Source organism: Anthonomus grandis, chromosome 23 (assembly GCF_022605725.1).
Source record: "Anthonomus grandis grandis chromosome 23, icAntGran1.3, whole genome shotgun sequence".
Lineage (NCBI taxonomy): Eukaryota > Metazoa > Arthropoda > Insecta > Coleoptera > Curculionidae > Anthonomus > Anthonomus grandis.
In genome coordinates, this window is record NC_065568.1 from 1,070,534 (window position 1) to 1,094,982 (window position 24,449).

The window sequence follows — 24,449 nt, forward strand, 5'->3', positions numbered from 1 at the left end:
TTTTACTTATTTATTAAATCCAATTAAATAAGTTGAAGATGCTCCAAATAAACGCCGACCGCTCCGCTGGTGCCCACGATATGGCAGCGAAAGTTGCAACAAAAGAATCTACAGATATTTTAGTAGTGAGTGAGTCAAATATAAAATTAACAAAAAAGTCACTCTGGAGTACAGACAGGGCAAGCTGGGTGGCCTGGTTAAACTCTTAAACACAAACATTAATGTCAAGAGGGTTATGAAAGAAAACGGAGTGAAGAATGGGGTTCGCCGGAAACTGATAGAAAAGAACAGTATATCTTGGAGCCCGGGGCAAGACTTGGACTAGCAGTTCATAATGACAGAACCCCCACATTCGTAAGGAGAAACTCGAGATCTCATATAGACTTAACTCTATCTACGCAAGGAATAGCTAAAAATATTAGAGAGTGGAGGGTTTTGGATCACGAGCTCTTATCACTACATCTACATATAGCTGTTGAAATTCTCATTAAAAATTATATCAAGCATGACATTCAAAAATAAAACCATAATCAACAGAGAAAGGCTACGCGAGAAGATGAATGAATTAATCGCGAGAAAAACCAGAAAATCACTACAATCTGACAAATATGGTCAGAAAGATTCTCAACGATTCTACAGATAAACATTATGGACGAAACAGACAAAGAACCCATACTGGTGGAGTAAAAAATAGAGACACTAAGAAAGAGCTGCCAAAGAAGTCGCAGGACAAAACAAAGGTTTCATACAAACAAAATTTGACTTGGCAACAGTCGAACAGCGAAGTGCTGCCCATGAAAAACACATAAACGCAAGAAAAGCGCTCAAGGACGAAATTAGAAAGGAAAAAACAAAAATGTGGAAAGAACTCTGTAATGAACTGGAGAACGACCTGTGGGGACAAGCCTATCACATTGTCAGAAAAAACATAAAAGGCGGTACAGAACCAATAAAATTGACAGATGATAGAGTGTCGGAAGTAATAAACGAGCTGTTTCCCAGTTATCCAATCTCGAATGCTTCTACGGCGAGATTGGATCACTGTATGCAAAGGGTGGCTCAGGTACTTACCTTCATACTCACTTTTCTTCCTTCACCCTCGCCTTCTTTCTTCTAAACTTGGGGCGAGACTCTTTTCGTCTTTCTATTTCGACCGCTCTTGGTCAACCCTTGATATTTTTGATCCCGGCGCTATTAGGTTTTCGAGGGCAAAAAAAAATAAAATAAAATAAATTGATAACATGATAATGACTCGGCTATGGACAAGAACTATAAATAAATAATAAGAGGGTAAAACTACAGGAGAAAAGTTTACGGAGCAGGGGCACGGATCCCCAGTTCCAGTCGGTGACGCGGTTGAGCAGGCCCCGTCCGACCGTCAGCCAAAAAACTGCTCATTTCCATTGGCAGGGAACCAGGCCTGGGAGCAGTCCTATGCGACTGAGAAAGGAAAGAGAAAGGAATTATTAGAGATGGATTCTTCCCAGCGAGAAACAGTATATCCAGGACACCCCCATTTGCAAAGGGGACCATATCGTAGGAGGTAAAGAAACACCAGACAAGTGAAGAGGAAGACGCAGTATGCAACAAAAACAAAAAAAGGAAACGAAACGCTACTCCAGAAGCACAGAATATATTTTGGATCATATCGAGAAACCTTGAAGTACTGAAAACTAGGGTTGACGAACTAATGAAGTTTTGTGACCAAACGCAAAATGTACACAAAAATATTAAAACTTTAGCAAAGCAAATAGGCTTAACAAAACTAAACGGTTGCAGAATATAAAAGTGACAAATACGAAAGACATCAGACAAAAAAGGAACAAAACGTTAAGATCGCAAAATATGAAAAAAGATTAAATAATTTAGTAGCTAAGGAATTTACAGATGCGTAAACACAAACGGGAGAAGAAGACTGTGGGGGCCAGCTAAAACTACCCGTCTTAGCTGCTTTATCCACTTAAAATACTCGGATACAGGGCAAATGATAAACTACGAATTCCTCGTACTCAGAACGTAATTTATTCATACTTGAGTTTCAAATGATAAAGAAAACAAATAAACACTTTTTACACAGTTATCGGGAGTATTTAACAAACATTAAACTTAAAATTTACATGAGTAACCGCATGATTACAGAGGGCCAAAACACGGCGGCCGCGCGACGTTACTTAATTGTTACCGAATGGATGACAATAGACGATTAACTTATTGTCCGGGGAGCGGGGAAATAACAGCGCGTAATTATAAATAGATTGAAAAATGAGCGCTGTTGCCACTACACTTAAACTAATTATGAAATTAGGGGAAAATAATACTGTCCCGAACAAAGACATTATTACTACGTAAAGTTGATAATTTTGAGAAAATAGCAGGCCTTAAAATAGCCCGACACAGTACACACAGCTATAAAAGTAGGTAGCCCTCTTGCAACAGAGAACAGTGTACTCAAAGTGGTAATCACAGTGCCAGAAGACCCGAAAATGGAGAAGTCCATACAAGATACCTATAGACACAGATACCCAGATCTGTGCGACATGACAGAACCTTTCGACATACTTGAAATTACTAGTAGAATTGCATCCCAAAGAGACCTAAAGCAAAACCAAAAAATAATAAAAATAAATAATTCTACTAAATGTCAACAAACGCTTTATGAACTAGCTAAATGCCCGCGGCGTTGCTCGCGTGAAATTTGAAAATAAAAGAAAAGTTCTACTGAAGAACTTCTTTGTAAACAACTTTTTTTGTTTTGCCTTCTTGTGACAGAATTGATAAATTTTTTGGTGAACTTGTTCTAGAACAGGCTACATAGAATTATCCATGCGTAAAGCAATCCTGTCTCAAATCAATCTCTGCTGTCTTTGAGTCTGGCCCTGCGACCTGTAATAAACAAAACAAAAAATTCTTCAAAGAAAGAGAAAAATTGAAAAATGAATAATATTAATTTAGCTTATTGATGTTAGATTTTGGATTAAAAATAAAAAGTAGAAATAGATATATGCTATTCTAAGCTCAAAAATAAGGTCTTCAAAGTAAAAAAAGTTATTAACATTCTTATTCCTGAAACTGCTTCAAAAAAGTTTGAAATGGTAACACGGCATTTGTAAAGTTCTGTTTTTTCTTTAGTGTTTGGCTGAAAAAAGACGTATTTGAGTGTTTTTATGGACCATTGCGATAATAAAAACTTGTGCTGTTTGTTCCGCACCATGGGAAAAAGGCGATTTAAGCCGATCTTTTCACAAGTTCACTCATATAATATATAGTTTGCTCATATACTATGTCATATCATTAAATCAGGAGCAACCGTGGCCATAAACGTACAATAATAAAAACTTATTAATAAATCTTTAATAATTGTAAAATATTTAATTTCTAATTGAATCTAAGTGATTTTAGTAGTTATCGATAATTTCTGATACGCGCCGTTATTTTGCATAACTACCAACGGTTTTAGTATTTACGCATAATTCCCAATATGTCTAGCTATTGTGCATATTAGCGGATTTTGGATATTAGCGGTAACATATATATACAAAAGTATACGATACTTCGAGGGAATGAAGAATGAATCCCAAATGAATATCGACCGGTAGCGTCGATATCTGTAACATCTGGATGAAGCATTAGTTTATTTTCTTTTCGTTTGACACTTGATATTGACAGACAACATTGGCAGCTGTCAGTAACAACAGTGTTAATTGTGAGAAGGCGGCAAACCTCTTGAATACTAACCATTAATTCTATTGTTTTTCTTTTACGTTGTAGGCAATGGTCGGAAAATAAGTGTGAAATTTCAGAAAAGACCATTTGACAATTCCAGCATATCGTGTACGCACTCATGGAAAACGGCAAGATAGAAAGTGGCGTGCATAGGGCTGGTAGATAAGATTTTAACTCTTTTCCTGAATAAGGAGGCAGCAATGGCGAAGGGGATCCATGCAAGGAGGACCCATGTATATAATTTAAAATAGCGTAAGTTAAAATATTTCTGATTTAATGTTTGACACTTGCTGAATAAATCAGGTAAGGGAGCAGTCACTTACCTGTCAATGTATATCCCTGTTTCTCTTAATTAGAAATTTAATTATACAGCTTATAACATTTTTGAGAGTTTGGTATTTGCTTTTTGTTGCCCTATCCTAAGTCATCCCCTAAGTCATAATATTTATTATATCAAATAAACAGCTTCTACCACTTATTACTTCTATCATTATAAAACTTATGGAACAACATAATAATGAAATTAGTAAAAGGCCTGGAATGGTATTAGCAAACAGATACCAAGTACTAACCCTATGACAAAAACTAATTTTTAATTCACTAGAAGATACTGTATATCTGTCTTTATCAACTTATTTAGTTAAGAGCTTCGCAATTTTAATAGTTACCAAAAAGCTAGCACATAAAAGTTCAAAGGAAGCAGCAATCAGATGGACTGTATCCTTTAATTTCTTAATATTCTTATATTCTTAAAATGGTGAGATTGCTGTGGTAAGATTACTTAAAAGACTTATTTTGTAAACAAAGCACTTGCTTACAGTATCACAGATTTAGTCACAGGTGCATGGAGAATGTAAACTCCTGGACAAAATTATCGCACCACTTGATTTTTAGAGATTTTTTTTTAATAAAGATAAAAAAATAAGCAAACTTATAAGCATTGTTACCTATGCATTATTAATTAACAAAAACAATTATATTCTATTTAACAAAACGAGATTTAAGTAACTAAATTCAATACAAGGAAAAGCATCGATTTTCAACTTCAAACTTCAATTTTGATACAAAAATAAAACAATAGACCCATAATGAATTCTCAATAATGTGTATTGCCACCTCTAGCTGCAATGACCGCTTGAAGTCTTCGCAGCATTCCTCGTATCAAATTATGAAAACTTTCCTGCGGATGTAGTCTCACTCCTCACGAGCAGCATGTTCCATGATAAAGCATAAACATAGTTTTTGTCCAGTTCTGCTTTTTATATGAGAAAAGATATTACAACTGTTTTAACTGATATTTATTTTTATTTAAATTTTCTTGACAAAATATTCAGTGGTGCGATAATTTTGTCCAGGGGCCGTATTTTTGAAACCATGCGAAAATCTTCGAATGCGAATAAAGTCGAGCGGCAAAATTCGCACACGAATTAAAAAGTGCATTTTTGAACAGCATTCGAAATTTCATTCGCATGCGAACATGAAATGTAGTGGCAACGTAGCAAAGTCGAGTGCTATTGGAGGCCGTGTCAGCCGGGATGGATTTTTAACCTAACCTAAAATTTAACTCTAAAAACATTAGGGAATTTTGAGGTTTTTTCATGCGTTTCTTGGGTTTTTGCAAATTGACTTTTTTTTTTAAATGAATTCAAATAATAAAAAATATTGCGGTTTTGTGTCGAGTGAGCAAAAGAAAGAACTAATTTCATTTATGGAAGAGCACCCGGAATTAAAGTCGGGCAAATTCACCCAAAATTTTTCGGCTAAAACTGCACAAGCCTTGTGGATAAAAGTAGCGGACAGATTACAGTCTCTGGAGCACATAAAGAGCATATCAATTCTATCGTAATAGTCTTGCTTAATCTATATAATTTATTAAATTGAGCATCTGAATACATTTCAAATGGGTCAAGAAATGAAGAGTACATCCTATTCCTTTCGACGACGTTTCTTTGCACAAGATTGTTTAATCTTGCCATTTGATTATAATTTTTTTTTCAATAAATAACAAAAAAACACTACGAAAATACTTAACCAACTCACAAATTTAAAACAAATACAAAGCTAGTTTAAAATCAAAACAAGACAAGTGGCAGAATCGCACACGAACTTTGAAATTCGAATGGTATATACCCATTCGAGACACCGCATGCGAAAAAGTTCGCATACGAAGCGGTCGAAAATACGAATATCGATTTTTCGTGCGAAATCCTCTAATTTCGTATGCGAATCAACGTCGAATGGTTTCAAAAATACGGCCCCAGGAGTTTATTTACTTTGAATAACCAAGAGTTATAAAATTATACAATTAAAATGCAAAAAGACCATATTAAATCTGAGATTTCTTATCTTAGGGTTGTTGATTTTAAAATCACACTTTTCAGTCCAGTCATAATAATCAGATTATATCAGTCACAGGCTGTGTTCAATATCTACTTGTAAGATGTCTAATATTTATCTCTGGTTTGACATATTCTGGAATACTGATCCCTTGTTTTGTCTCCTTCATTTCTGTTTAATTTCTTTTTGAAAATCATTTATTTAAACAAACTTAGATTATGTTTAATGAGCTTTGGATAAAAAACAAGTGGTTGTGGCAGTGTCCATTGATCTGAAGAAAGCTTTTGATGTAGCATCAATATTTTGTTGCAAAAGTTGCTTGAGGGATTTGGGGGGGTTTAATAGTCTCCGTATGAGCGTCTTTGAAAGAGTATTTCCTATAATGACTTTAGGATTTTCTTTTTAGAAAAAAAAATTTCATTAGCTTTTTCTCACAAGATTTATGTCCAGTTTTCCAACAAGTTTTAAGTAACCATTTTAATGAATTGACATTAATTTAATTTTACCAAGTAATAAATAATGTTAAACCTGAAGAAAGTAATCAAATAATTTAATTTTCTCATAAAGAAAAAACTATTCATTGCAGAATTCAAGAAACTTTCACTCTAATAAAATTAAGCTATTATTGGAAATCAAGGAAAAATGTTATTATAAAATATATTGATAATTGTAAAATCTGTCGAAAATCTAAATATAATAGCAAACATTTGAAACCATTTGAAGTTATTTATATAGATACACTTATATTAGGAAATAATAATAATATATTTCTTTATTGAGTACTATGAAGTAACATTATATATGAAAACTTATATAAAATAAAATGATATCACCAAAAAAGGCCTATTTAGTAAAAAAAAAAACATCTCCCTGACATTACTACATATAAGTTTACATGCTTAGGTATTCACCTTGCAGTTTCACCTTCTGTTTAAACCTGTTTCGTTTGATTTTCTATAGTTTATATTTTATGTGGAAGTTTATTAAATAACTTTATGCACATATAGTAGGGACTCTGTTCAAAGAGTGAAAGCCTCTATATAGGATAGTTAATATTACATATGCGAGTATTAAACCCATGATCAACAGAAGTAGGAAACTTATCTCTATTCTTAAATAAAAACATCACTGCTTCAAATATAAACAAGTTACACAGTTGAAATTCCCTTAGATCTAAAAATAGATTTACAAGATTCTAACTACTGCATCTTAAACATTATTCTAATCACCTTGTTTTGAATGTCAAATATATGTTTTATATTAGAGTTGGCTGCCCAGAAAATAATGCCATGCCTAGCTGCGGACTCAAAGTTTTCAAAATACTAATCCGTTCTTTTAGGTATTTTAGCACTGTACAGAAACAAAAATAAGCTTTATTTAATTTAACTTGTAAATGTTCAATGTGATCTGAAAAGTCTAAAAATTCATCAATATGTACACACACTTTAACCTTGTAATTGTTGAGGTGTACTTCTTTTGGGGTCACTTCCTTGTTTTGTTTTGCTTTAAAAATCAAACGGTTGTTTTTTGCTCATTCAGTATAAACTTGTTTTTACTAAACCAATCTTTGCTTTTTTGAAACAGTAGATCTTCATTCTAGCATAGCTTAGATATGTTCAGAAACACCACTAATAAATTTGTCATCATCTGCAAATATTCTTAGGGTATTGGCTAATCTTAGGCTATGTCAATAATTTCAAAAGACAAGTCATTTATGAACACCATTAATTAAATAATCTAAATTTGTGATATTTTGCTTGTTAACATTACTTGTTGGACTCTATTGTTGAGATAAGAAGTGAACCATTTTAAGGAATTATTTCTCACCCCATATTACTGTAATTTCTTTATTAATAAATTTCTATCTAATCAATCATATGCCTTAGAAAGGTCTAAAAATATTGCCAATGAAAGCTTTCGCCTCTCCAAATTCCTCAAGACTGCACAAGTGAAACTGAAATATGGCAGTTTGTGTAGATTTACTCTCAAGATATCCATATTGATTATCAGACAAAATATTGCACTCTTTTAAAAAAACTGAGAAGTTGATTGCAAACAATTAACTTAAACAGCTTTGAAAAACTTGGAAGTAGGCTGATCAGTCTACAGTGCGTCTACAAGATACGCGAATTTATACGTAAAAATGACAACAAATTTTAGGGTTGAAATTTGACAGCTTGGCATATTTTATTTTTTTTTCAAATCAAGCATTGTAAAGTAGTATATCTAGGGAAGATATAAAAAAAGTTTATAAGAAGTTGTTTAGAATGCAAAATTAAGCCCGAATACCGATATTTATAACCATCGGCCTACTTTGATTTTTACGTTTAAATTATTATTTATTTAATTATTTATTCTTACTTTTCAATATTAATATTTAAAATAGTGAAAATTATTTTTAAAATTATTGCCCTTGGACTATTTCCTTTACGATCGGTAGGAATTTTTTTGGGGCTCGTGGAATGCATGTCGCTTATTATATTGGGTTCTTTTTTGCTGCATTTACGAGTTTTTGTGGAACTTTTTAAAATGTAAACATTCTCAATTAAATGTAGCAGCTACTATAAAACATTGTCACTGTCAAAGTTATGTAACAAAAAACAGAAAAAGACGATGACAACGGTGCTGCTAGAATCCTGGCTTTGGAGTCAATTACTGAGGCCGGCGGTGCTGAACATAAGTAAATCTGAATTACAAAGCATTTATCATGCCAACAATATTAAAGCATTTAAACCAAGGTACTTCCAATGAAAATTCTAAACTTTGTAATCCATGGCAAAAGGCAATATTTTCAAAAAGTCAACGCATGGCGCGCCATATCTTACCATTTAGATATTATTGGACCATAGTTTATTGAAGGATCTCTTAATCAACGTATCTTTGAATTTTGGAAAGATTTTTTGAAGAATACTTAGAACCTTTACCAGTTGATGAAAGAATAAATCTTTATTTTCAACACGACGGTTGTCCAGCGCACTCCACTATAGCAGAGCAGCAGAATGGTTGAATCGAGAAGCAGTAGCAGAATGGTTGAATAGAACTTTTCCAAATCAATGGATTGGAAGACGCGGCCCGATTGGGTGGCCGCCAAGGTCACCTGATTTAACCATTTTTGATTCCTATTTTATGGGGCCGGCTCAGGCAAATTGTTTATTCAGAGCCATTAGCAAATGACAGGGAATTACTAAGACAAAGAATTAGAGATGCTTGTAATTAAATTTCCATTGAAAAATTAGAAATTCTTTTAAAATGTTTAGAAAAGATATTGAAAAATGTTTCAATAATTCGTTTGAAACATGTTTTGAGGTAGCTACTTTGAGTAAATTTAAAATAAATAAATAAAATAATTTTTCTTGTTAAATTAGACATACTATGTACATTTTATTACAATCATATTTTTGAGGATGGTTTGTAACTTTTAGATCAGTGATTTAACTATTAGATAAATAAATTAGTTAGTTTTCCTCTAATAATTAAATATGAATAAAAAAATTAATTGGTACACAAAACGTAAAAATCAAGTAGGCCTATGGGTATGAAATTCGGTATTCGGGCATAAATTTTGCATTCTAAACAACAACTTTTTCTTATAAACTTATTTATATATTGCCTAGAAATACTACTTTACCTACTTATAAAATTTAAAACATGCTCGTATCAAGGCAAGCTTGATTTGAAAAAAAAAATGAAAAAAATTTAATTTTTTAATCAAGCAGGGCTGGATGCCAAATGGTCAAATTTCAACTACAAAATTTTTGTTGAAATTTAACCTCGTAATTTTTACGTATAAATTCCCTCATTCCCTCACAAAAACTTCAGATATTGTTGGAATGCAAATGTTGATAATACTTGCTGATATGTCATTTTCGTAGCTCAATTTATCTTTTACGTTTTTAGGAATACTTAAACGTTCGTTTGGGCTTTATAGACCATAACAAGAAGCTTCTAGGGTTAGCTGCTGTCATCTCAATCTGTTTTTACATCTAATTAATTCTTTACTTCCCTCTTTACTTCCCCCCAACTTCCTTATTATATTTATAGAGATCTTTTTTATTTTTCTGACATATTAGTTTCTTTGGAAAACTTTGATTAAAAATCAGTTGAAATATATTTGTAAAAGCATTTGTATTCATTAGCTATCATTCTGACCAAAAACGTCAGCCCAGTTCTCTTCTTTTAGCTGTTGAATAAAAAAAAGTTTGTTTCAGGAAAAAATTGTTTCTATTGATACACAAGATCCCATGAAATTAATGGCTGCTCATATTTATCTGGAATATATACATTTATATTGAATTAAAACTGATTGAAATAGAGTAAAATTCCATGATCTAAATAATAACCCTGAAATACTACCGTACAAATTAGATAAGATTTCACTCTTATTATAAAAGAACATTTTAATTATCGTTTTAAATACTGATTTTTATTTATATTAGAGAATGTGAAAACACCTTGTTAGCGTTATTTGCTTATAAAAAACGAATTGAAAATAGTATTAGACAAGTAAACCCAAATATACATATTGAAAAACAAAAAAAAATGTATCTGCAAATCAATATATTCTAAAAGGTTGCATATTACAATTAAAAAAGTATCACTCAATCAATCAAATAGTTATCAATATCTTGAACTACATTTTGTAATCAATTAAATATCAATGATATATCAAATCATTTATAATTATTATAATATAATTGGAAAAGTTGAACACATTACATAATTCAATAATTGATCCAACTGGATTAATAAAAGAAATAAATATGTTAAAAAATTAATTAACAATTGATAGTTTGCCAATACCAGTTAATATCTAAAACATTTTAAATTTTTCGATTATTGAAATTAAATTTAATTTGACTCAAATGGTGCACTTATTACCTTTAGATTAGTATTACCATTGGTCGAATCAGATATATATCACTAGTATCAATTATACCTATTCTGTATCGCCAAAATCAATTTTTCTTAAACTTACCACAAAAACCATTCCTTGTGGTTAGCGATAGGAAGTATTCTTATATGGATAAATTATCTGCCGAACTACAACTCTATGAGTATTTATGTAAAGATGCTCATTCTGTCTGCATAATGCTACAACGTGTCGCCCTTTTTGCATAGAACTCCAAGATATTCAAGTTAATAGAATTATGGATGGAAAATGGTTGATATCCATTCCAGGCCAATTGAATGCTCCAGTGTCATGCCCAATTTTCAAAAGCAATGTCTTTACTTCATAGTTCTTATTTGGTAGAAACTACCAATGAATGCATTATCTAAATCAAGCCATTCATCTCAAGGACTTATAAACTGAGCCAACTTAACTATGAATGACATATCACTCAAAATTAAATTTAAGAGTTCACTTTCATGATAAAAGAAAAATATCGAATCTTCCTACGTTGGACCTAAATACAATGAATCTTGAAGAAAGATAGAAGCGCTTCAGTCATTCAAGAACAAAAAAGACTTTTCAAAGAAATTAAGACTTAATAATTATTTTAATCTGTATTTTCTTTATAGGAAACTCGATTTATACAGGGTGTTCTGCTATCAACGTCACAGGCTGTAACTTTTTTATTTTTAAGTATAATTTTTTTAAAGAAAATGTATACCCAAAATTACTTAAAAATACTACCCTCGACACGTGATCCCCTAAAAATTACCTCAACTTTTTTTTTCAAATGACATCACCATTATTTTTTTAAATGTTTAGAATATTTGTAAAATTATTAATAAAATTTCATAAAAAAAGCACGTATTAACATCATCCTAAGGAATTTTTAATTTAAAATTTTTAAAATTAGGTTTTCTCATCGTTTTCAAGTTTAATATCTATAATAAAATGAGGTAGTATATTGAAAAGAAGAAATGAGCTCAGAGATCAATAGATCAATCCTCAGCTCTTGTGTATATAAAAAAAATCTAATATACCTCAAGTAAATTATTGTATTTAAGACTTATTGAACTTACATTAAATTAAATATAACAAAAGGTTTCATTAAAAATTTAAGATCATATATCTTCTTTTCAATATTTGAGCACATGACACAGTATTTTCTAAATTGATTTTTATTGTATTACTGATGTAATACCCAACAACATAGATAACTCATCATAAATTCGTCACAACAGTACAGAATTTACTTATTTTTATCCAACATATAGAGCAGAATAAGCATTTATAGATGTAGCAAGCTATCAAAGCTCAAGCTACAATTATTTTTTTATTTTTAAGTGAATGTAAGGAAACATATTTCTAAATATTTAAATTATCAGTTTTATTGACTTTTTTGGTGCATTTACAGCATCTCATCTGGTAGGGCTCTATTCAACTCTGAAAAATGTAGTTTCTTCTCCTTATTTCTAAAGTTTGAATATTAAAGTCCTTTAGCATGGTTTTATATGAAACTATGCACAAGTAAACATTACCTATGATAACATGAAGTTAACTTAATATTTTTTTCTGAATTTTTTCTATTGTATCACATTTTAGTAGTGCATTATATACAGTTATTGTAGGATTAATATATGTAAAGTTCCTTGAATTCCTTATAACAATACCAAGTGCACCGTACACTTTATTAGTAATATTCTCAACATGACTATTGAATTTTATATTAGTTTGAAAAACAATTTGAAGATCCTTTATCTCTGTTTTGTTAATTAATAATTTATTATTTATGAAATAAGGAAATTTGATATCGATTTTGCTCAAAGCAATTTTCTACAAAGTTTATATCTTCTTGCAACTTCTAGATCTTAAAGTCGTCAACAAAAAGGAAACTTTCCCAGTGTTTTACCACCCTTGGATGGCTATCAAGAAGAATTAAAAAGAGCAACGACCTCAAATTACTACCCTGTGGCACAGCAGAAACTGCAGAAAAACCCTCAGACATTGATTTTGCAACTTTAAAAACCTGTTGTAGTGAGGTCAGGTATGTTTTCAAATTGTAGCGTTTTTACCGTTAAGGTGTAAATTAAAACACTCGATGTACAAAAATAGTTAACCGATTATTTTATACGTACACACTAAACACGATAACTTAAGACTACTTGAAATATTTATTTACTACTATTTATGTCAATTTGATAGCGCCATGAAATGTTTTAAGTCTCCAGATCCACTTTTTTGTTGGCTCAATTCATCATATTTCTTATACCTGTAATTTTAGAGTAGACAACAATGTAATGTTGGATTCACTTAAGGTTGAGGAATTTTATTTTGATTTTAAAAATGGGAACTATCAGGGTTTAAATGATTATTTTTTTTCTATAAATTGGGATACTATTTTTAATGATAACGATATTAACATTATGGTGTCAGAGTTCTATAACATTTTAAATTTTTGTATACAATGTTTTGTGCCTAAAAAAAAATATAAGACATCTAGCTTTCCTCCATATTTTTCTACCGAATTAAGAAGATTGGTATTTCTCAAAAAAAGTAAGCATAAAAAATATGATGAAATAGATTATCATGAATTTACCGTTCTGAGAGCTCATTGTAAAAGGTTAAGTCAAGAGTGCTACATAAATTATCTTGCTACTTTGAATGAGAACTTGACTAGTAATCCGAAAAATTTTTGGAAGTTCGTTAATAAGAAAAGAGCATCTAACATTGTGCCAAGGGAAATGTTTTTAGATAATAGTGTTGCAACTGATGGTCAGCAGATTGTTGATTTATTCGCTACTCACTTTTCTGCAGTCTATTCAAATGCAAACACAACCCCACCTGAAAAGTCTTTTAGCCAAATTAATATTGACTGTCCTGTCATAAGTCTGGCTGAGGTGTTTAATAAGCTGGGGGCTTTGCCTAATAAGTTAATGATTGGTCCAGATGGAATCCCCAATATTCTTTTAAAAAACTGTCGATATGTACTATCACAGCCACTATGTAAACTTTTTAACTTATCTCTTATTTCTGGAACATTTCCAGACATATGGAAGGAAGGTTTTATTTCTCCTATTTTTAAATCAGGGTCGAGGGATGATGTCAGAAATTATCGTAGTGTGTCCATAGTGTCATCCATCCCCAAACTTTTTGACAGCCTTATGTTTGCCCATTTAAATTGGCAATGTAGAGAAATTATTGTTGAGGAACAGCATGGTTTTAGAGGTGGTCGGTCCACTCTTACAAATTTACTCATATACCACAACAAGTTGTCAGATGCCTTGGAGAGGGGGTATCAAATTGATGCTGTATATACAGACTTCTCCAAGGCGTTTGACGAGGTAAATCATTTGTTATTAATTGGAAAATTGAGAAATATAGGTTTTTCTGATAGATTGCTAAAATGGTTGCTTAGCTTTCTTAGTGATAGAAAGCAAGTGATTAAACTTGGTAATTTTATGTCTGGGGTGATTGAAGTTTGTTCTGGAGTGCCACAAGGCGGACACTGCTCTCCTTTGCTATTTAGTTTGTTTGTTAATGACCTTAGGGATATCTTGGAGTATTGTGAATTTTTAATGTTTGCTGATGACCTCAAACTTTTCTTGGTTATTATGAATGAACTTGATATCAGCCTCTTACAGAAAGATCTTGATGGCCTTTCTCTGTGGTGCCAAAATAATTTGTTGGATTTAAATATTAATAAATGCTTCCAAATTTCATTTCATAGGAAAAAAAGTAGGAGACCATCATTTTACACAATTAACGGCCAGAAACTTCAATTAAAGGATGTTGCTAAGGATTTAGGAATACTGTTTGACACGTAATTAAACTTCTGCAATCATATAGACCAAATAGTAGTAAAAGCTAATAGAATGTTAGGTTTTACTCTTAGAAATTGTGAGGGGTTATCGTTGCAAGCTGTCAAATCTGTATATGTGAGATTGGTACGATCACAGCTTGAGTATGGCTCAATTATCTGGACTCCCCAGTATAATGTCTATAAGTCATTACTGGAGAGTGTGCAAAACAAATTTTTAAGATATTATAACTGCATGTTTAATTTGGATCTTATTGCTAATCATGATTATTCCCAAATATTGAATTATGTTAAAGTTTTGTCTTTGGATAAAAGAAGAACAATGTTTGACATCTGTTTTATCTATAAGTTGTTGAATGGTATTATATCCTGTCCGGATTTACTTTCCCAAGTTAAATTTTCTATTTCTCAGAGAACACTTAGACAAAATAATTTATTTCATTTTGGGTTCCATAGAACCAATTATGGTAAAAACTCTTTTTTGGTGAGATTTCTAGATTTTTTGTATCGGGAGGAGAGGCTAGATGTTTTTGGCAATTCATATGGGTCTTTTAAGGGTAGTTTAATGAAAATTTTGAATACTTAGTATTGTTCAATTAATATTTTTAATTAATATCTTGTTTGATGGGTGAACCAAGTGAGAATTTATGTTCCTAATCTATTGGTTAATACAAAGATATTTTTTTTTTGTTTATTTACTTTAGAGTCTTTTTTTTTAACTCTTAATAGTTTAAGTAAGGATTATTAATTATTGACATAACTGTATTTTATAATTTTTTTTTTTGTAATGGGGATTTCCCGTTTAATGAATAAAAAAAAAAAAAAAAAAAAAAGAATAAGCATTGATAGATGTAGCATCTCAAGTTACAATTTTTTTTATTTATAAGTGAATATAAAGAAACATATTTCCAAATATTTAAATTATCAGTTTTATTGGATTTTTTTAATGCAATTACGGCAAGTGGGTCTTTGACAAGCAGATGTATATATAAGATCACTGTCTCATCTGGTAGGCCTCTATTCGACTCTGAAAAATTTAGTTTTTTCTCCTTATTTCTAATGTTTGAATATTAAAGTCCTTTAGCATGGTTTTATACGAAACTGTGTACAAGTAAACATTACCTATGTTAACATGAAGATAACATGTGAAGTTCCTTGAATTCCTTATAACAATACCAAGTGCACCATACACTTTAGGGTCAAGTGGGGTAATTGTAAATGAAATATGCAATTTTTATAAATGTCAATATTTTTAAATATATTTGTAAATAATTTGAAAATCATTGGATATATTATAGGCTTCCTTAGAGTATTTAAATAAAATAAGTTTTGGTTAAAAGTCTCTCTACTGCTTTATTTTTATATCAAAAAAATATTACTGTTTGCTTTCGCTAAAATCAATCAATTGACTTGGGAATTTACGTTATTTAAGTCAACGATATATATTTTTTATGCTATTAAAAGCAGGGAACAAAGCTGAACAGATTGGTAAAAACCGCATTCAGATATAACTACTCAAACTAAAGTTATTAAAAAAATGTAACCATTAAAAAATTAAAATTACAAAAATCGTCGTAAATTCCTATCACATTAGTCGAATTGAGAAAGCTTGTGTTTAAATGAATATTCGTTTAAACAAAGAAACTTAGTAGAAGTAGTTTTTCGAAAATCCATGAGGAGGCGTTCTTTCATATAATACATTTATATTTTTTTTTAATTTTTTTAAAAAGCTTTTTTTAAAAATTGCTCTAGTGTCGTCTTAGATTTTCAAAATGGGCGCCCCTATGTTCACGCGTAGCTGCAATTTTTCCCTCATAGAGATAACGACACATTCAATTTCCTCTCTAGGCAAACCATGAATCGTTTTGAATTCTGTGGATCATATTTTCTGGATGTAGGCCTGGTCCGAAAAACGAGGTCTTTTACTCTCCCCCAGAGGTAAAAATCTAAAACAGTAAAGTCGGACCTGGCTGGCCATAGAAACAGGCTTTCTCTTTCTATACATCGAGTATAGGAAGTATGATAATGCAGCATTTAACACCTAAATGCAGCAATGGGTATGCTGCAATTAGGGGTTCTCGCATATTTCTTCCAAAATGCGCTGGACAACCATCAAGTTGCAGAAACATATAGCGCCTAAGATCCAGATTTACATCTCCCAATAAAATTGGCAATGTGTTTCTGCGGAACTCTAGATGTTACCTCTTAGTGCCTCGTCAAATTGTGCCACCTATTATACCACACCATACATTTATACTACAGCGTCCTTGATGCTGAACTTCTTGCTTCCAATGGGAATTTATGAAGACCAATAATGTATATTGTGGCGATTTACCCCACCAGTGCTATTAAAAGTAGACTCGCCTGTCCAAAGAATTCTGTATAGAAATTGAGGGTTTTCGTTAACCATTCCCAGAAGCCAATGGCAATAATCGAGTCCATATCTGTCGCAGCTTAGTGCAGAACGACATGATAGGGATGTAATCTGAAAGTAAACTAAATTTGCATCAATATGAATCCTATTTGATTAACCTCTAAGTTATTGTATATACAGGGTGGTTCAGTTTAAGCGTCGATTTAGGCGAATTTAAAAAGAAATAGACTTTCATTATAAAATTTTTCTCAGAAATGTTTAATAACAAAGATACAGGGTGCTAAAGTTAAGAATAATTAATTGTTTATTTATCATAACTTTTAAACTACCTGCTCAATTTTAATTAAATTTGGCATGCAGGTTATTGTAGTGAATTATCAAGTACTGATGAAGCCGATTTCTAATAATATTGCCAGTGGCGTAACATACGGAGGGACTTGGTCCTTTTTTGTCTCAAATCTGCGAGGCGATTAAATATTTTTTTATTTGAAGTCAACTGTTTAATTTGGAAAAAAAGGCACTGTGTCTAAAATATCTTAGTTTAATTGTACAGAAACGCCAGTTAAAACTGCTGCAAAAACTAAAAAAAAAAAGAAAATTAGGTTTGAATCTTTTTTTCAAATCCAAATCCGATTTCCTTTTTTTTTTATAAATTTTCGCAACATTTTGGCAGGTATTTCTGAACAATTAAAGTAAAACCACAGATTTACAGAATACAGATGCAAAACTGATAGAAAATACGCGTGCGAGCGCCAGACTTCAGACGCGCCTCCTGGGTGATGGATTTCCATCACCCGCCTAGTACGGTGGCAAGGGGTTTAATTTGCTGCAAGTCTCCGCGTCGCGTGCTTCTAATTTTCTTTGTGTAGTACGCGTGTTTATGATTAATAATTAAATTGAAATAATATATTTGTATTTTTTTTAAATATTTTTTTAGTATTATTTTTGTTGAAATGGGGGGGGGGGGGGGGGTATAAGTGTGTATATCTTTATTGTTCCAGCCACAGTGGTGGAGGAACGAAAATTTTGGAAAATTTTTAACAAAAAAAAACAAGATGTAACTTTAAAATGTAAATTTCGTACTTGTTATATGATAACAATAAAGGCTGTACTAGCACTTTGGCAGCAACTTTCTAGTGCTGTAGTGGGCTTTAGCTATATTAAATTGAGAAGAATCAACCAGGATTGTTTAGAAAATTTTTTTGGCAGTACTAGACAACAACAAGGCAATTCCATAAATCCAACTCCAATAGAATTTGAAAGGGCTTTCAGAAAACTTTTTTGTCAAACTTTTTTGCATTCAAATCACATGAATTGTGCTGACGACTTAGGACTTCTCTTAGAGCATTTGAATAATGCTAAACGTGCGACTTTGCAAAAAAAAATTATTCCAGAGCAAGAAATTAAAGCAATTACCCTGCAAGATTATGATTACAAAAAGGAAAACTTGCCAACGCAAAATGCATTTATTTACGTCTGTGGGTACTTAATTAATAAAACTCAGTAACTCATTAAATTCATAAACGTGATATTTGTTTAAAATTTGCCAGTGATGCTAATGTTTTAGACAACAACTTATTTACTAGACTTAAACAGTACCATAATGACAGTAACAGTGTTATCGAAAACATTGAAAGGGGTCTGAAGTCGCCAAATGAACAATTTATAAAAAAATTTCACAAAAATATTTTGAGATAATGAAAAGCATTAATTTTACTCACCCATGTGATTTAAAAAAATGAAATTATTTATACGACTTAAAATATTTTATACTTTAAAATTCGCAAACAAAGATTTATCATCTGCAAAAAAATCAGATAAAACTAAAAGAAAATTAAAAATGTTGTTTCATCTTTAATGTTTTATTAAATAAGATCTTTAAATCTGTTAAATGAAATAAAAATGTACTCAAGAACCCTTACATTCTGTTTTATTTAAGCCTATTTCTATTTTGACATTATAAATGCATTATAATATCCAAGCGAAATTATAGTGCAGAACATCTATCCCTACAAAAAAAAAAAACTTAAAAATGCATTGGTGCGGCCAGTCCAAACCATCCTTTTCAAGGGCATCGAATATCGGGAGCTTATATCCGCGATCTTTCGCATCTGGTATTCTGTAAATCTGTGGTACAACATTTTGAAAACAGTGCCTTAAATCATAATTTTGCACGAGTAACTTTTCGTTTCAAATTAAACGGAGAATCTAACAGTTGACTTCTTATATAAAAATATTTTATCACCTCGCAGATTTTAGACAAAAAAGAACCAAGTCCCGTATATTACGCCACTGGCAATTTTTTTAAAAATTGACTTCATCAGTAATTGACAATTCACTACAATAACCTGCATGCGACATTCAATTAAAATTAAGCTGGTAGTTTAAAAGATATGATAAATAAACGAAAGATAATGTTTAATATCTTTGTTATTAAACATTTCTGAGAAAAATTTTATAATGAAAGTCTATTTCTTTTTCAATTCTCTATCACATATTAAAATTAATGACGTTTGAACTGGACAAATTACCTGGTAAAATGACAGGCCCTAAAAGAAAGTTATCCAGAACACCTGCCCATTTGATGATGTGTCTCAACTATGGCCCTAGGATTCTCTTCAGCCAATATGTGTGCGTTATGGATATTTGTCATGCCGTTTCTCGTGAATGTGGCCTCGTCAGTAAACAGAATCGCCCTTATAAAATCCACATTTCTATTATTCATTTCACATAACCATGTACAAAAAGCAACTCTTGCCTCGGGATCGTCGGGTATTCGGGTGAAGATGAAATGGGTAAAGTTGTTGAACTCCGTAAAATATTATGTGTCTCGGTTTTCTTAATCCTCACCCGTTCAGCCAAAACCTTAGTACTAACGTTTGGTGATTCTTCGTCAAGTCTTAAAATTTCTTCCTCTTGCCCTAATTGCACCGCAGGAGGTCCGCCGCAATTACCCTTCTGTCTTTCGATGAAACTTTCAGTCTCCCTTAGGCAGTTAATCAAATTTAAAAAATATTTTCTTTTGGGATGAAATCGATTTGGGAATGTCCGATGAATGAAATTAGGGTATTTACCGTTTACAATAATATCTAAAACTTGCCAAACATCAAAGACATATTCGCCATTTCGGAAAAGGGTACATTTCTTGGTCTATGGGCCATTATGGTTTTATAAGTTGTAAGAAAACACCAAATACAAATATGTAATTAAAAAACGTAGATTTATTTTAGGAGTAATTAAGAAGCTTGTAAAGAGTGTCAGAAGCGTTTAAATTTGTTACTTTGACAATACGTAAAAAGTTACTGGATCCCAAGGTCAGCCAATTTGTTTAGAAAGAAGTATCTAGATTTTAAAATTAAGATATCTAATAAACGGATTCTCAGGCCGACATTTACTAAGAATACTTTTTTTACAAGAAAAGATTGGATAATTAGAATTTTACTAGACCTTTATTATACAGGGAAACAAAAAAATTTGGTATTTTTAACACATGCAATATACCGCAGGTGGCACCCTCTGCAAGGTATAGCAAATCCGTGAACGGATTTCAATTTCTCGTTCCAAAAAACCCCCTCATACCAAATTTTAATATAATATCTTATGAAACACTCGACTTATTAAAAAAACGATTCTATATTTCTTATTTTGACGCCCTGTATATTGAATACCGAGCGCCCAATTAAAAAATGGCATAACGAAAGTCGCATTATTTTGGTCCACCCTATTTATGGCCGGCGGATTGGCCTCCTTTTTCCGGACACCCTGTATATACTCAGAGCAAAAAAACGTCTTTTTGAATCAAGTTAAAGTTAAATTACATTCTAAATTATGGTTTTGACGTTTTAACTTATTATTAGTTTACAAACAAATTTTGTCTGCAAAACCTACTTTATACGCTACCTAATATAAGTTCATTCAAATAGTATATAGGGCCGTTTTGAGACACTAGAGCAATATTTTAAAAATTGTATTTAATAATTTCTTTTAAAAGAATACATAAAATTTAAATATCGTTACGGTGCCTGATGTGATCAATGGTTTCCGATTATTATTTCAAAACTGCTCAAAAAACAATTAGGATTTACTATAGTCAAGTCAACACTATTCATCAGATATACAGGGTGTTTTGGGAGGAAACGGAAATATTTTGGGAACATGTTCAAAGGTCAAAATAAGATAAATCAACCCATATGTTTTAATCCGATTCTGAACCAGTTTTTTTGTAAGATTTTTTGTTTTAAAAGCAACACAAACAAATACTAGTAAAAAACAAAATTCCACTAATTTAAAATGTTTTCGAAAACACCCTCACCAAGTTCAAGGCAAGCTGCAGTACGCTTGTTAAGCGCTCGTGTTGTACAGGGTGACCAGATAAGAATGCAAAGTGCTATATCTTGGAAACTATTCGTCGTATCTTAAACATTTTAAGTGATTTTTCACTGAAATCTACTCAGTAAATGTTACGAAAAAATATATGCTTTTTAAAGCTGAGCTCTACTCGAGTAATTTTTGTTTAACACTTTGTGACGTATCTATTAAAATAAAGTGGTGGGGCATAATTTAATGTTCCTTTAAATAAACAGCTGCAACTCCTAAACGACTGAACGGATTTTAACAAACTTGGTCTCGTTGGAAAAAACATTTATTGCCCCATCAAATCCCTCTTATCTGTAATATGTCTAGTTCTTAGTAATGCCGCTAGAGCGCGTTTTTTGATCTAATAACAGAAAATTGCAAAATTCTCTAAAAAATTAAATGCAATAATATGACGTTTTTTTCATAAAAATGTAGTGAAATGATAGCTAAATAGGCCAGTGAAAACCGTATCTCGATATCCTATTCGTAGCCTGAAATATCGAAGAAAGAATATTTAGATATTATATAATTTTAATAAGACGATGTTACACCGATATTTATTGTTATTTATTTGTCTTTTTTTAAGGTTCAATGATAAAATGTCTTAATTTAATAATTTTTAAATAATTAAAATATTCTTTGTTCAAAAAATTAAAAAAAAAAACGCGTAAAAAAAACGCGTAATCACCGTCATTTTGACCAGGGGCTTTTTCTTTGATTCTTGTAGCTGCTTGATTCATCCTCCATAATATCTATATTCGCGTCTTCATTTTTATCACATTCTGACGAAGACCCGCTTTCGGAACATGGAAAGGATCCTGTTCACATCCGATAAATTATCAACAAGGTGCTGCAACTCACTGCTGATAATCGGTGATTTTTTCTAAAATCGAATAAATAATTATTACACTACAACATACTGCACGGATAAATAAGTCCTGCGTTATAACACGGCTGGAATATATGTATATAAGTAAAATTGTTGTTAACTGTTTTAATTTACAAGAATTAAACAACTTGATTTTTCGAAGGAACAAATTTTATTTGTAAGTGTACAGTTTGGCGGTACGAGCGAATCTGACTGAAAATACAAAATGCCATCTAAAGCAAAGTAACAAATTGCGTCACCCAAGTTGGGCGGCGTGATAGTCAAAACAATAATAATATTAAAACAACGTATATTCAACACTGCTGAGGTGAGCTTATTATTTCCTTGGAATTTCGCATGATGTAACATATATCCCACTGACCATTTTTTTGTGCTTAACATTGTATAAAAAGATTAAAAATGGATAATATCATTTACCTTTTACTCATACTACTAGCGGCACTTTGAATACAGCCAATATATAAGGTTATTTCCGGTTTATGAATCAAAAACACGTGCACACCTCGAGAGCCACCGACCTTCTCTACAAATGCCGCGAACGTACGTCGTAGCTCGGGAATCCCGTTCGAGATATCCCCAATACTGAATTATCCCATCCCAATGCATTAGAAAGAAGGGCTGGTGTCGTGTTCTTCTTGGGACATTTATGAGCCAGCAATCTCGAAAAGGTTAAAATTATGGCATCATAATACATTTCATAATGATTTTTACAAAACCATTTTCAGCTTAAATACAAAAAACAACCATACTTACGGCATATAAAGTAAATGACACTGTTTAGTGGCTTAAAATCACATTTCTGGGAACCAGCTCACTAAATAACTACATATTTTATCGATTTTTCCTAAAATATTAGGTCTTTCTTTCTTAAATACTTGAGAAAATTTTAGAAAAAACGAAAAATTCCAAATCGCCAAAATTTTGTAAAACCTTCTGTCTCTTGTCTTATTATAAAGGTGCATGCATGTCTTAGATAACATGGTTAAATATTTCAATTGTTATTGTTAAATGTTTAAATTTGCTGAGTGCTTTTCAAAACAAAAACGATGGCTTGTGACAGTTGTGCTTTTAGGATCAGCGAATTTTTAGTGATGAGTTTCAATCGCCGAAAACTGGTGGATTGTTTAGTGAACCATGGTGTGTTAAGATAAAATCTACGAACTGTAACACCTGAACCAACCAACACGACCTAAGCTCCCTCCATGTGCTCAACATTTACGAGCACTCTATATACTTTTTCATACCAATAGAATCTGCTGGTATCATCGATGGGTATTAGCTTGTGTAGAAATAGTGAAACCCGTTCACTATTATAACGTGAAAACACTGCTATCATTTTTGGCAGATAAATATAGATGTCTTCCGGGATTTCTCTTCTTATATAGGATACACTTTTTAGACGTATTTGTTTCCTATTACTTACGTTGAAGTATATTTTAATAAAATAGTTATCTACATTTAAAGAAATATAACCTTCAATATAGCTTCAACCCTTTTTCCCATATAAAAATAAATTTCAGTAGTTTGTTTATATTTGTAGGTTAACATAGCAACATCGCCCTAGCTCAGTGGATAAGCAGTAAACCAAGAACGATTTTATTTTTTTTTAGGGTTTTTTGACCTTTATTTTGTTCAAAAAGACCCTGTAGCTGCTTGTTGTATTTAGGTATGTAGTACAGATGCTGTTTCACTATTTTATAGTTAATTTACCTTACCCAGCACCTCTATTCACTCCCGGGTCCGATAAGCTTCTAGGGTAAAATAAATACATTAAAACAGCGCCGACATGTGTTCCACAAAGATATTAGAAAAGTTGTATATAGAGAAATTTTCTTATAGCAGAAAACCGTTTTATAAACTGTTACTAAAATTAGTATCTTAAATTATTTTCGGTCTTTTAAATACCCAAATTCAGTTTCGCAGTTTTTTAGGCATTTTATTTTTATGCAATATTTTTTTTATTGCCTTCAAAAATAAAGAATAGCGCACACCAATGAAGCGACCATATTTTCGGCCCGTCTGAACTATTAATTATTATTCTCTTCTATTAATAATTATTCTT

At 31.7% G+C, this 24,449-nt stretch overlaps 1 long non-coding RNA gene across 1 annotated transcript; it reads left to right on the forward strand.

The window, feature by feature from the left end:
• Positions 1–3,710: 3,710 nt before the first annotated feature.
• On the forward strand, positions 3,711–24,413 carry LOC126749272 (uncharacterized). The gene is made up of 3 exons (XR_007664946.1): positions 3,711–3,975; positions 12,817–12,995; positions 23,928–24,413. It is a non-coding gene; the product is annotated as an uncharacterized LOC126749272 (long non-coding RNA).
• Positions 24,414–24,449: the final 36 nt, after the last annotated feature.